This window comes from Nesoenas mayeri (genome assembly GCF_963082525.1).
Source record: "Nesoenas mayeri genome assembly, chromosome: 7".
Classification (NCBI taxonomy): domain Eukaryota; kingdom Metazoa; phylum Chordata; class Aves; order Columbiformes; family Columbidae; genus Nesoenas; species Nesoenas mayeri.
The window spans coordinates 6,779,879-6,795,675 of record NC_137551.1 but is presented as its reverse complement, the minus strand read 5'-3'; positions in this window follow the sequence as shown (position 1 = coordinate 6,795,675).

Below are 15,797 nucleotides of genomic sequence, written 5' to 3'. Positions count from 1 at the left end.
GGAAAGACAACATTTGTAAGATACATCAAAAAAGTAAGGATGCTGATTTAGCATAATTATACGATGTATTTGTTTATTAAGAATAGGGAAAGGTGGTTTGTTCTGTGGTGTTTAAATGTAAAGTGTAAATTAAGAAAAAAACATCTTTAACTTATGATGGGTCTTTGCTGATTTGGGAACAAAGGCAAGCAAACAAATTAAAATGGAGTAAAATGGAGCAGGTGTGGTGGCTTGTCCCTGGACTACGGTATTGCTCATATCATCACTGTGCCTGCCCAGCGTCCTGCTTTCTCTTCCCTCCCCCTGCAAGCTTAAAGGAAATACAAAAATGTTTCCATGAATCTTAGTTGTCTTTACCAAGTGAGTGTCTGAAAAGCACCAGTACTTCAGTAATATAGTACTCCTGAGAGCTGGGTGAATCAATAATAATAAAATACTTCTTTAAATGGCTATACAACTTTTTAGACAGTTCAGATACACTATGCCTTTTTTGTCTATACAGACAGAATAATGGTTCTCAAGTGACAAAATAGCCTGTATTCTTAAAACCTACTTATCATAGATGTTTTGCATCTGATCTTACATTCTCGGTATGGGGTATTTGTGGTTTGTGGTTTTGGTTTGTTGGGTGTTGTGGTTTTTTGATGTGGTCTGGGGTTTTTTTCCTTTTCCTTGTCCCTTTTTTTTTTTTTTTTTTTTTTTTTTAATTTGTAGTGGGAGCTTGGCCTGGGAAAATATTTAAGTTTGGACCTTTTTGTGATCATCAGCTAATGATTTCTGATATGTTACCTGAAGGAATAAAGGAGCAAAATTTAGGCCACTATAACTTGAACTTGGAAATTTAATCTATTTCCAGAGCTTGGATTCTCATAACAAATTGCATCAGTTTATACTAGTGCTTTAGGACTTAGGAGGGAAGAAATGACATTTTTAGAAGGTAAACATCTTGGGGTGGAGCAGGGGAAGTTATTTGAGAGTGAGTGAAGTACCTGTGAAACTCTACTGTGGTTATGTTGTAAGGCAGGTAAGGTGGAAGTGAGAAAAGGCACACAATTTGAAATGCATCTGAAAGGCCTATCTCTAGCAGCTTATTTTAGATACCTCACGTAGGTGTTTTGAGAAAGAACGAACACTTGGCAGTTGCCAGTGACAGCACCCAGTAGCTCTCATTCCAAATAAGAAAGTCAGGGTATGTCCTGCTTTGAGCAACATCACTGGATCTACTAGCCTAATTTTAGTTGTAACTTAGTTTTTAACAGATTAAGTTGAACTGGGAGTTTTACTGTGTGAATTTAGAATTAGGAGGCCATTTATTGACTGCTGCCAGCTGTGAAATGAACGGTCAGTTAAAAGGCTTATTTTTATGTTTCCAATCTAGAACATAACATAAAACAGTAGCAGTGATGTGAATGAAACAGAGCCTCAAAACAGAGGGGTAGCATGAGCTACCAATAGATTTTCAGGAGCCTGTTCCTTTTGTGCTTTATTCTGTATTACCTTAGACACCTTTGTTGTCAATTCAAAGCACTGATGATTGCTTTTCAAAGTCACCCCACATGAGGACTACAAAATATTGGTCTCTTTGTGGGATTTAATACAAGTGTTTCATCTTTGGCAGGTTCTACAGGAACTTCTACAGGAACTTCGGCAGGAACTTCTAGCATTCTGCAGGCTTCTGTGTCCTTTGCAAGCAGAACAAAATTTTTGGCATTAGTACAAGATGGGAAAAACCTCCAAGTCATAGGTCTTGGCCTGTGGCATTCCACTAAAATACGTTTTTTCCTGAGGCTGTGTCCACTTTGAGCAGAGAAACAATACATATGTGAGGACAGGCTGCTCTGTTGCAGTTTCTCATACAGAAAATACCATATAGACCCCAAAACACTACATGAAGTCTAGTATATAATATACTTTTTTACTTATGTTGGGAGTGTTTCTGTCTCTCTACTACCAGCACAGATTGTAACTTATTACAGAGCGGGGAGATCCAGACTGAACCCACATCACTTTAGTCAACAACCTGAGCTGCTTGCTTTCGGAGTAGTGTTGATAGTCTCCTGTTAGTGCCAGGACAAGGAAAGAAGCAAATGTGTTTCAGTTCAGAACGTTGTCCAGTTCAACTTCAAAACCATTTGGCACCTGATTTGATTTTAATCAATATTTTAATATTAACTTTCCTTCTACTGGAAATATGTCTTATTTTTAATAACAAGATCAGGAATCTTGCTTGAAGTTTATTTTTCTTGACAGCATTGTCTCCTGCTGCTAACACCTGGTGAAGACATTAGTTCAGGAACACCTTCATTGAATTATCTCTGCTTAGAGGAGGTAGAAGGCAACTTTTTAAAGTACAACTCTGGTTTGAGTCTGAGGACAAGTACAGACCATGTTTGTACAGTATTAGGTTTCTATTTAGTCACTTTGATTTGCCTTCGTGTAGTTGTTGAGGCAATACCTCTGCAAGGAATGTGAATCCATACAATTGAATTACACATCCGTTTTAGCTAATACTTACAAATCACTAATTTTTCCTAAAACTGTACAGTAAAAGCACATTCCCCATAAGAGAATACATAATCTATATTTTCAGTAAAAGAAATAAGTGGTTAAATTATCCAGACAGTTTTAAAATCCTTTGTCACGTGCTTTGGCATAACTGTTCAGCCTTTGCTTTCTCTGTTCTTTCTTGCTGTAATGGAAATATATTGTTGGTTGTATACAGCTGATTTTATGTATTGTTTATTAAATGTGCAGTAGAAATTCTGAAAGGAATATAGTGATAGGGTACATTAAGTTGCCGTTTTAAATTCTCTTAAAGTATGATGTTTTGGTGGAATAAACTGTTTTTATTAAGACAAACTCTCTGGTATTTAAATGAAGGTTATATAGTACTGAAGACTTACTCATGTTTAGGTACCTGTGCACCTTTTGTGTTTGTCACAATTTTACTATATTGTAGAATAACAACTACTTTTCAGTAGGAAACACTGTAAAATATATTTGAAGTTGGATACATGACTAGGAAAGATAACCTTGCAGTATCTCAAGAAATTGTTATTCTGTTTTGGCATGTTTTAAGAAAGGACTATTGGTTCTGGACATGTGATATAAATGAAGGGCTGAAATATGTGGAAAAAGGACTGCCTTGTCTGGAAGGACTTCTGGACATGTCCAAATTTCCTAAACTCTGTGGTTTAAAAGGAGCCGTGATATTTATTTCAAATCTTAGACTTTTAAGCTTATGACCTTTTCACTGGAGAGTGTTCTTACTGGTGTTAAATGAGTTCTACAAGTTTAAATTGGGTTGTGTTTTTGTGAGATCTACCAGGAGCCATAGGTTGGAGTATAGAGGATGGACGTAAGTATCATCATCTTTCTGTTGCTGGACAGTTGCATAGCACAGTCATAAAAGTCTTTTGTTATGTGCCTGTGCAGTATAACCTCACACTCGAAGCTGCACTCTTTGAACACACACTGAAACTGTGTGTGTCTTGTACGTGCATTTAGTGGAACAGGCTGTAAAAGCAGTAGAACAGAGTGGGCATTCTGATGTCTTTTCGCTACTCAACTTTACACACTAAGATAATCAGCAGTATACTGGAAGGATCCGTTCTCCTTCTGAAACTGGGGAAGTGTGGTGTGAAAATCAAGATAAAATCTCAAATCTTCTCATTTACAGCATTGTTGCTACTGATACGCACTTAGTTTCTGAGGCTTTATTATTTATATTTTAGGAAGTATTAAATAAAGGTGATGTTTAGTGCATCAAATTAAGCTTAGGTGATTTCATTCACTTTTCGTGAGGCTCGACTTGCAGTAAGCAAATAGTTGCTGCAACATTTAAGGTAGCTGATGGGGAGTGGGGAGCAAATTCTTATTGCTGTTGATAATGGAAGTTTCTGGACACTTACGATGATGCTTTCTATCTTATCATGAGGCAATCAAAGAATATGGCATTTGGTAATGCTTTGAATGGCTTATGAATACAGAAATCTGTATGTGTTTCTTGTTTAGACAGACGAAGGCAAAATTATTTATCATTTGTGTTCCTAAAACTACCCTTGAGATATCTTTTGTATCAGATGCAGATATACAATACTAGCAATGTCAGTAATGAGTCATTAAGAAGAAAATAATTTCCCCATTACTGTGCTATTGCATTGTCTTTAATGTTGCACAGAAATTTTTGGAGATGATAGCCAAATACAATTTTAGGGATAAAGACAAATGGCTTCCTACAAGCAGGCCTGATTTTTCATTATAGCTTAACAAAACGGTAGGCATGATGATGCCGGATGTGTGGATGTTATGCCGAATACATTATGAGAACCCAAGATACAAGATGGTACAGTGCACAAAATTAACATGAAATATAAGCAAAAGGTATTGCAATTACATTAAACAACTGAATAAGTTTGAGGGGGAAGTTGTGTTGCCCTTCTTTTCTATTGTTTACAAAAAGTGAACAAAATGTTTGAATGTTTTAAGCCTCAGAAATTTTTGGTAAGTGAGTTTCCTATATTCTTGAAGGTAGGTAAGTTCTAAATTCAAGGTGGAAGATGTATTTATTTCTTATGTTGATTTAGAATTAGAATCAGTTCTACAGAGTTCAAGTTCGAAATATGCCACAACTTGGATATTATTTCTGAATATGAATTGTCTAACTCTTTTGGTTTACATGTGAAAAGACATTGTCAAGCTGTACTACAAAGTATTTTGTGACTTTCCTGTATGTGGTATAACATATACAACATTTGATACCTAGTATGACATGCAGGATTTGAGTAACAAATGCATTTAAAGTTGTTAAAATGGGGGAAGGAGACTGGATTGTCCCTGCTATAACAGTATGTCAATCAAGAAGAGAAACTACCTCATGCTCTCATATGACATGTATGTCAGAATTTTGCCGTGATCTGCTTAAATATTACCTTTCCCTACACAGAGTTTTGTCATGTGATTATCTCTGCCCCCTCACTCACTACTGGCTTTGATTATATCTCTGGGTTAACATTCCTTGGCTGTTTAGAACTAGATTTGCATAGCTGAAAAATAATCTGTGTATGAAACAGTAGGTGATTATGTCCACTGGTTGAAGCCTCCAGCCTTTCCAGAAGACCATTTGTCAGTGACATTTAATATACTATTTTTACTGGATTAAGCAAAGGTAAATCCTCCCTTGAAAACTGAGTTAGGCCCGCAGCAAAGCCTTATTTCACAGTCCTTTTAAACTGTTCCTAAGCATGGAAATAAAATGTGATTGCCGTCTTTGTACTGGTACATCCCGTTCATTCAAACAAAATGTTTTAAAGTAGTTCATAAACCGCGTTTTGATATGTAGCTTGTCTTGTCTGTGTGAAGTATCTAATTATTTCTCCTAATGATATGATTTAATGGTTAAATGTTTCAATATTAATCTCCTGCCATAAAAGGATTTCTCACCCCCGCTCAGGCTCTCAGTTGACTTTTATGAACTAAAATTAAAAATTCATTCACAGAAGCAGCTGTCACTGACTTCTTATTTGCATCTTTTAATGACTAAGCTGATTTCCTTATCAGACATCATCTTCCCTGTGTACAAAATCTTGATATCTCCAGTTCTTAAGTAGTTCTAGAGTCAAATAACAAGGTTCTTAGCAGCTCTGGACTGTTCAAGGGCTGAGGCAGATAATTAAGACATCTTGATCCCACTTGTCTGAGACCTTTCTCCGCAGCCCTACTTTAGTTGGACAGACCAGAGGAGCTGGTGCAGATTCTGTTTCCTAGCTGTGTAGCATATAGTGAATAAAAATTCACTCAAAACCCATGCAACTTCTCCAAGTGTCTGTGTCATCAGCTTCAGCAGAAAAGCTAAAAGCTGAATGAAAATTCAGACTGCGGTTTTCTTTCAGATTAGTTTTTTCTAATTTATGACTGAGCCACACAGCTGAGGGGACAAAAGGCAAATAGCAAGAATATGTGGATATCTGCCACTTGAAAGCTGCTGGTTTATGAATTCTGCACCTTTCTAAGCATTCAGTGAACTAATTGTAAAATGTAGTGTTCTGTCCACCTTCCCCTTTCTGTAGGTCTCTGTACTAGAAACAGTTGCACTTGATCAGCCCATTTGAATTTGGTTAAACATCTTTGGTGGGATCATCCTACCTCTCTTTAGACATTCAGAATGTGAATGTGAGGATGGGAGTTAATCATCTCTTACTCCTCTGCTGGTCAGTGAAGAGAAATAGGCTTTTCCTGAGGGTTTTGTATTTGACCAAACTGGTATGAATCACAGCCATGACAGGGATTTTCCTCCTGTCAGACTATTTTGAATAGCTGGAGAGATCTTTAGGTGTTGTCACCTTCCTTCTGAAATGCTTTGAGTTGGTCTTTGGGAGTGCTTATTTCTCATCACTACATAGAGAACCTCTGCACGTTTTTCACATGAGTTGCAGCCTTAGGGCTGTTGCTGTAACGCGTAGTCCAGAGTCTGTGGTTGATTCCCCACCAATGTGTAGTAACTCAGCAGTTCCAAAGTCAGTAATTTCACTGATCAAGGCCACACTCCTTCCAAAAACCAACAAGTTTTCTGGCAGATCATCTGAGTAAGTGCACTCACCCAGCTTTTTAGCTGGGATGGCAGGCTGGGGGCAGAACAACCTCCCACTGCAGGTGGGTGCAGGGGAGCAGAACTGTCCCCTTCAGCAGACAGATGTAGTTACATGAGGTGATGGTGGGAAAATGTATCCTCAGACTCCTGAGTTCAGTCCTCAGTGTTGCAGCCAAGCATATGTGCAACAGATGGTAGGCTCACTGAATTTGTTTAATATGCAACTAGTATATTTTGTATGCACTAAGTAAGAGATTGAGTGGGTTGGCACCAGAAGGGAAGGTTCCTTTTTGCATTATCTTGCTTCTTGTGTTCTGGGTTTTGAAGCATCTGTATGTGTCTGGGGCAGTGGAATGCACAGACTGAGGGGAGGCTTGCGACTGGACTGGCAGATGCCTGAAAAAAGCAAGGAGCCTGTGTGCTGTTGGGAACTGGGCCAAAATTACCAAAATTCCAGGCTTGGGAAATGGAAAGGGTCCTTTCTAGGAGCCAGAACTGTTGGGGCAGGAAGGTGATGCTGGAGAGAGGACAATGGAAGGGTTTGCCTCACCACAGGCTCTGCATGTTGTGTGTTTTGAAAGAAAAACGTGAAGAGCCTCACTGGAACCACATGTTGTGTTAAATGTGGTATTTTGTTCAGTTCTGCCTTCCCTCTGAGCATAGGGGCTTTTGTCTAGTTTGCTGCTTTTGTGGGCTTTTTTTGTTTTAAATACAGGGTTGCTTCAAACTAAAGTTTTTGTTGGTTTGCAGTCATGTTCCCTCTCCTGGAAAAGGAGGCTTGCACTGGGTTAGTTCTTGGCCTATAGCGTATTGTATCAAATGTCAAAAATACTCAAAGCATTTATCTTTCTTGAGACCAGTAATTAGAGTAACTATATTCCACATGCATTTTTTGTAAATGTATCTGTGGGGGTTTTTTTTGTTAAAAACATTAAGAAAAATACCTGAAATTGTGTTATGCCTGATGAACAATTCTATAGTTTCTAGTGCTCCAGAATTTACAGCTTATTCTATACTTTGCCCTTCTGTAGAACACGTTATTGAAGCTGTGCAAAGCATGCCATCTGTATTAGGTAACAAGCTTTGCAACAGCTTTGTAAGGTTATACGTAAGGTTCATTTCATTCACTGTTTCATTAAGCTGAGGTTAGCCCATCACAATTTAAAATATCTATCTTAAAGATTAACTCATTGGCAAATTCCACAATGCTACTGTGACAGGCTTTGAAAATACCAGCCCTCCTGTCAACTCCAGGCAGCTGGGAGTCTGATCTTGGCACTGGATTTGGATTTGTATCTATCCATTTTTTCCAGTTCTTTTGAGGACAAATGAGTGTCTCATTACTGAAAAGAGCAACTTGACACCTGGCTCCATTTATATTACAAATCTGTCCACTGGAGTCTTATACATGGGATTTTGTTGAGGGCACTGAATAGTGGCATCATTCAAAGTCACCCACAGCTGATGTTTCTATTCTTCATGTAACAGAACTGTCAGCTGGAAACCTTGTAAGTTCTGCAAGGGGGTTAACTGGAATAGTTAAAACTAGATGTAGACAGCAATGAACACTTCCATCACCCTAAAAGCCCAACAGATCATTTTTCTCTGAGCAGTAAATGAATTAAGTATACAACTGAAAGATGGCAGGATCCATTAACAGCAGAAAAACTGGAAAGGCCTCCATTGACTTTTCACAAATTTGTTAGCAAGTATTTGTATTAGATACCAAGTTCTAGACCATTTATTTCAGACACTTGTAAAGGCTGCTGTATTGACCCAAATGAAAACTAGTCTTCTACATAGGTTGCCCCTTGACAGTCTCTATGTTCTCTTTGATAATAAGAATAATTTGATTTCTCATTCAGTAGTTTGGTCTGTGATCTGTAAACTAGATTTGTCAGTAATTCTATGATGATGCACCTGTCAGTTAGGAGAGCTGTAGGAAAACTCGCTATAGATATTTTTGGGCAGAAGTAAAATACTTGCAAAAGAATTCCTGTTGGAGTGGTTTTGTTTTCATTTGTTTCTTGTCAGAGTTTTAAACCAAAATATATTTCAGCTTTTTAAATCAAAACATGAACTTCTTAGAAAGCATGAAGTAGGCTGTTCTGAAACTTATGTAGAATTAAAGAATAGTGGAGTTTGAAAAGTACCTATGCATGTCATCTGGTCTAGCTCCCCACTCGGATTTCCTGCATTTATGAAATGTAATCTGTTGTACAGCTTGTACAGATTTCAATTAGTTTCTGATAAAGTTTGATTACTAATTTCTAGAGTCAATTTATTGTTATTATGTCTATACCGTCTTTCTTATCCTGCACGTCTCCAGCTTATATCTGCTTCCTCAGTGACAGTGGGTGATACAGCCATTGTGGCTGTTGTTCCAGCTCCCAGCCCCTCTCCTGTCTTTCAGACTTGCTCATTTCTGTTTTTTTTTGGAAACAAACTCTTGTTTTGAACAGTCTTTAGGATGAGGAAGTGTCTTGACTTAGCACTATGGCTTTTCTGTGCTACAGTAATGCAAATAAGGTATAGATTGTTTGCAAAGGTTAGCTTGGTCATGAATCAATTATCTGCGAATAGACTGTTCCTGAAAGCTGGTTGCTAAGATGCATGTACTCCTATGGCTGGGCTTTGTAACAAAGAGCTGAGTTTATGTAACAAATGTCTCTTCTCTGATTTGGCTTCTGCTTCTCTGGTAGATTGATTAAGCGATTAGAAACTCATTAATAATCATATAAAATCACAAAGGTAGTCCCAGATGAGGGATTTGTTCTTGATGTGTGAGAATAACCAGTGACCTCCGAAATATGAAAACTGCAGCTGCTTTTACCTGTAGACGACTTCAAGGCTTGGCTCCGTGTCCACAAGGGACACCACTGGGAATTGCCATCTAACAATTTGGCATCAAAAACATTGATGTGAAACCCCAAATGGCTCCCAGGCTGGTTGTTCCAGTGACAAAAGCAACCAAAGTTACTCTGTCTTCTCTCCTTTCAATTACTAGGGGGATTTAAAATATAAACAGTTTATGTTTCCTGTAAGCTCGGAGAGCCTAGAAGAAAAATAAACAGGCAAGCCTTCCCCCCCATAGTCTAAGTAAAAATGTTTGGTTGCTTTCTTAATTCATATTTATAGCCACAAGGAAATAAGGAAATGGGGCAGTGAGATTAAATTAAATTTCTAAGTTATTTCAAGCATGAAATGCAAAATAATTGAGAACTTGAAATATTTTTACATCTTTTCTAGTGAAAAGATGCATTTCATTAGAGAGTTAACTTTGTATTTTGCATTGATATAATTTTTGTTTAAAAAATACACACTTGGGGAAAAAAAAAAAAAGCACCCAATAAGTTTTGTCCAAAATCTACTTATTTTGACACAAATGAAACAATCGTGTACCAGGTCCAGGATAGCTTGTAGCCAGAGGGAGAAAGAAATGCCCGCATGCTCAGTACTGCTGATATGAAGTACTAGTGTTAACTTTGAGACTAAAAAGGTACACAAACCTACGTTACTTACTCAGGAATAAGCTTTTTAATACGAGTATCTGTTAGTATGTGGATTCAGTCCTCATCATCTGTTTCATAGATTCATGCATGTTCCATTGGAATCATGGAAAGTGAAGTGGAAAAAAAAAGTTTTGGCTGTAGCTTAGTGCTGAAAGGGAATCCTCTGAAAATATCTGATTTTTTGGCAGGAGATTCAGAGATTCACTTTGAGCAGATTTCCGATATATTCTACAAGTAGATAGTAACTGAAGGAAATACATCAGGAGAAAAAGAAGGTACACAAATCCCATGTGGAAGACACCACTGACAGAGGTGTAAGTTTGTGTCTCTTAGCGTGAAATGTTGATGATCAGGGCTAACAAAATAAAACAAACTAATAATAATAAAATGTGAAGTTCTGAATTGGCTGCATCTACACCAGGCAGGGGGTTGGCACACACAATTATTTTGCCTACTGCTGACAGTTTGCCAAGACATGGGCGATGCTCTGGGCACAGCTGACACAGGTGTGAGGGCAGTCTGTCTGTCCGGGCACTCGGGCCAGGTGTGAAGGCAGTTTGTCTGTCCGGGCACTCGAGGGAGATGTGAAAGCCGTCTGTTTGTCCAGGCACTTGAGGCAGGTGTGAAGGCAGTCTGTCTATCCGGGCACTCGGGGCAGGTGTGAAGGCAGTCTGTCCATTCGGGCACTCAGGGCAGCCGCCCCAGTGCAACAATGAACAGTCTAGTAAGTAAAAACATATATACTAGGGTGAAATTCAAACTTGCTGTGAAGGGACTGTGAAAGATTAAAACACTGATAGAGATGGATGAGTAAGACAAATTAATATTACAAGCCAGATACAGCATAGTTTGTATTTTTCTCACAAAGGAAAAAAATCCAGAGAGCATCATAAATTCTTCTGGCCAAGGGCCCTGTCTTTAGTGCGAGTAGCATAATATTTATGATTTAAATAAAGATGAAAAAATGAGAGGCTCATGTTGGTCTCCTCCGGAACACTTCCATTTATCACTTCAGATCATGGTGTTTGTTTATGACTAAAAGTAAAACAAACATATTATGAAATCCTGAAGCTTAACATGGATATTGACTATACTGTACTCATAATTAAAACAGAAGGAATACCCCAGAAAACAAAAAATGCTTTGAAAAACACACTCATTTTATAGGAAAATGCTCATATTTCAATATTGCTGTGTGTGTAAATGTGAATTAAGAATTATTTTGACTTTTTTAGTCAAGGAAGAGATGAAGACAGAGACTCTTTAGGATGTTTAAAGAAATATTTGGAAATGGTATGTGTGATCCCATTTGGCATGCATTTGTCAGTATTATTCTACTTAAAGACTCCTCTGACAAAGCAGTATTTTATCTTTCCCTGATAATTTTAAATCAACAAGACAACACAGTAAATAGACACTGGAAAATTAGTTCTGAATTTAAGTTCGTTTGCTAAAACCTAATTTTTAGTAGCCATCTGTTTTCCAACGGCCTGTATTTGTCTCTATCCCTCAGGTGCGGCCTCCAGGCCTATGGCCTCCTCAGCCCTGAGCTGAGCGGCTTCCTCTGTGTGTTACACTTACATCAAGTATTCAAATGAGGAGTAGTGTCTAAATATGGCTAAGATACTTCAGAAATTGTTGTGGTAAACGTATTCAAACTTTACCTCCTTGAGTGAGTTCTTATTTATTTTTTTTCCCTTGTAAAACTTAAAGTGTATTGTGACCTTCCGAAAAATACCTTCAAAACTGTGGTATGATCTTCAGACTGGGAGCAGAGACCTCAATGGCAGATCGTGGTGGGATTCCTCTACTTTGTCCTTTGGGCCAATGCAGGCAAGTTGTGACATATGAAAACAATTCTGTCTGTCACAACTCATTGTATCCCCGTGGAAATTTTGTCTTTGTGTTCTGACAGACTCTCATCATTCATCATCACAATATGTTAGGTTATGATTTTTCTTTTATAAACTTACAAATGCAAGTCATTAAACTTGAGATTTTTAACATCCAAACATATGGACACCATGACAGGCAAAATTTTGACCTCAAAAAGAACACTAATTAATAAGATGTTAACTTCACAGATACAACTAAAAATCACACCCTGGATCACACTGTTGCCAGTCTGAAGTGTTAAAAATCATTACTGCCTTGGAGTGATGAGCGTTTTCTTTTTTAAACTAGCACCTGTTTTATTTGCTGTCTCTATGTAGGCTTTCTAGCCTTGTGGAATGGAAATTTCACTTTAGTGTCTATGCTAATTCAATATATTGATCACATGTATATGAGGATCAGAAATTTTAAAATAAAAATTTGAAATCATGTGCAATTACATGGTTACTGGACATGCTGAGCCGAACTGAAAGCAAATAGCTTAGCATGAATAGAAAGGAGAGAAAGCCTCAGATGTGTGTGTTGCTATTTTGAGAAATTTTGTTGCATTTCTTTTGTGCTACATCATGGTATGCCGATCTCTGTATTGTAGCACCTTGCAAACAAGGTATTGGTTTTCATATAATGAAATATTAGCATCTGAACTCAGATTTACTGTTTGTTTCTATGTAGCTTGATGATACAGTTAAAGGGCTTTAAATGTGGGATAGTGAGAAGCTATACTTGTGAAAAGTCAATGTAAATTAATTTTCTCCAGTATTTTTCCAATGAATAGATAATGCTCAGAAAACACAAATGTACGTTTCCAGACATGACCTTATTTTGTTTGTTTAACCCTGGAAAGGAATGATTATTGCATCTGCCGAGACAACTAACAGTAGAATGGGGAGCACTGTGCTGGTGCTTTGGTATTTTAAGTGTGCCCAGAGGCATAATTAGCAGGCATACAAATCTATTTGTGGGGTTAATCTTTTAATGATAAATCTTGTGGAAATGATCCCATCCTCTGTTGAAGGTTTAGTGTCTTGATTACATTTACACATTTAAACAAACATTCATTATTTCTTTAGATTTAGTGTGCTGTTGAATGCTGATTTGAGTAAACTTCTTTTATAACAAGCTATTTATGTATCCTTATAACAACTTCCTATTTTTTTCATATGTATCAAGAATATTTTTGGTGTATTGACATTTCTTTGCAGTCCAAAAGAATTGCTTTGAAAGTCATATTTCATAAGATTCTTAAGCAAATGAAAAGATTGAGCACAAGCAAAGAAATGTATTAAGCTCCTTATTTTAATCCATCCTAAATCATTTATATGTACGTATATTTGCATGTGAAAGCTTCTGTATTATCATTCTGGTAGAACTGTTGATATAAATAATGCCAGTCACTGTCTAACTTCTATTTTAGTTTCAGCTGGAGAAGCCTCTCTGGAGAAACACCAATTCCTATTTAATTACCTTAGGATTTTACAAATGAAGGTGAAGCTGTTAATGAATCATGCATTGCTGTGAACAGATAGGATTGTTGAAATGCCATATAGTCTACAATTGTCATCTTAGAAAATGAGATTCAAAAGTTTGCATTTTTCAAGAATAGTGGCTACATATATATAAAAAACTTGTGTTGAAAACCTTTATTTGTTGGAGAATAACAATGGCACTTCTGTACTATTGTGTTTACTTGTGTGGTTACATACCATAACATAGCTTTGCCAATTATAGGCTGCAAGGCTGGGAAAGCTGGTCGTGTTTTCCGACTTGTTGAAGAGGTGTCGGGACAGCCTTGCACAGAGAGATTGAGATGTTTGCTGCTTTGAGCAAGGGGGGACATCCAGATGTCCTCAAGAAGATACCAAGGAGATGCACTGAAGCCTCAGTTTAGACAGAAGGATGGGAGGTTGCCAATGGACAGATTCATGAGTTATTCCCATAGGTGCTGCAACTCAATGAGTGTTTAGAGATGGGTATAAATAGGGGAGAAAGGGGCAGGGCAAATGGCAGCACCTGACTGGAAAATGAATGAGAAACAATCTTCAAAGAACAATTTAAAGAGCAGAAAAAATTGGAAGATTTAGAGCATCCCAGTTCTACAGGATCCTGTTCCTAAATATGGGAAATTGAGAGAATCCCATCTAACTTTCAGATCTTGATTTAAATCTCCATTTACAATGTGCAGACCAGAAATTTAAAATCTCCCGGCTAATAGTTGTATAACTGCCTCTGTCGGATGTACTTATTTATTTTGTAATGTTAGAACTTGCCAAAAATTATCCATGATAAAGAACTGCTTATAGTTAATCATCTTTTCTGTAATACATTTCGAGTTCTTGATTTGCACATGTAAGCAAAAATTTCACTCACCAGCTCAGTTAGATGGAACTCTGGGTTAAGTGGCTTTTCTTTTTTCTGCAGTAGACTTCAGACTTCTATGCTGATGTTCTTAAGTACATCACAGAGCAGGAAAACAGGCCTTGAGTTGCGAGGAACTCCGAGGTAGAAATTGTACCGCTCATGACCAGGTTGCCACTTCAAAAGCTGGCATGTCCACAGCAGATAAATCCATCGGGGGGGCCTAATGGCAACAGGGGTAGCTGTACATGTGCATACTGCTCTGCTGGGGGCTCAATATCCGGCCTAGCACAGGAAAAAGAGAGAGCAAAGTCAGAAAGAAGAAGGGAACTCTTTAAAATAGTTGTCTGACAGCAGCTCTCCAAATAGTGTTCCTCCACCTTCCTGAAAGATGATGCCAGCTTGAACCCAGGAAGGACAGAGAAACTTAGTTATTGACTTTCACTGTTTACCAAAACTGCAGTTTGATTGCTCTTACCTGTTCTCCGTATGGGTGTAGCCAAGATCAAGTTTCCCTGTCCCAATGTGTGAGACCTCTTTAAGTCATGTTATAGCCAAGAGTTTGTGGTGCAAGGAACTGCCTTGTCATGAACTCCACTTTGGTGGGGTTTGGTTGTGATGGCCAGGTTGTGATAATCCTGGACCCCAAAAATTTCATAATCAATGTTGTGTATGGAAAGAGATGGTCACACAATTCTGCCAGAGCCTTCTACTGAGGTTTTACCAACATTATCTTCTTTACCCCCCGCCACTTCCCTAGTGAATAAAGTAGCCTGACGGCTCTGTGACTGATCCATCTGGTGTGCTGAAATTGTATGCCATATTGTCCTTATAAACAACTCCAATTTTTTATAGTAAACCATGGACCATATGATTTACTAGATGTTGAGATACCACTGGAAACCAAGTTGCATTTTTCAGAAGCCAAATTTTCTATTATTACAGTGATTTCTGAAATCCTAGTCAAATGCGAATGTTATGTGTGCATTAACTAGGCAATTAGACTTAGAAATATAATCCCTAAAAATACAGCTCTGTTTTTATTGATAGGTATAATTACGAGAAACAGTTGTTTTGTCTGGAATTTTTTTCATGGGTATCTTACACTGAAGAAAGAATGTAAGACTCTACAGATGGTAAAGTCACATCTAAAATCAACATGGGCTACTTAAGGATTTTTTGTTTTAATTTGAAGGAATAAATCTTAGAAAAGGCATTGACAATAAAATACTACATTGATTTCCAGCCTGTCTGCGTATGCTTACATTCCATCTTCCCCATTTCTCTATTTTTGTCTGTATGGTCTTTAATATTTTTTTTTCATCTTTTTCATCTGGTAGATTTTCTTTCAACATTCGTAGTTTTGTATTTATCAAAGCAGCACAAGTGTCTACTAGCAAAAAAAACAACCCACTTTATTTAGGATTATGTCAGCAAATACTTTTGGT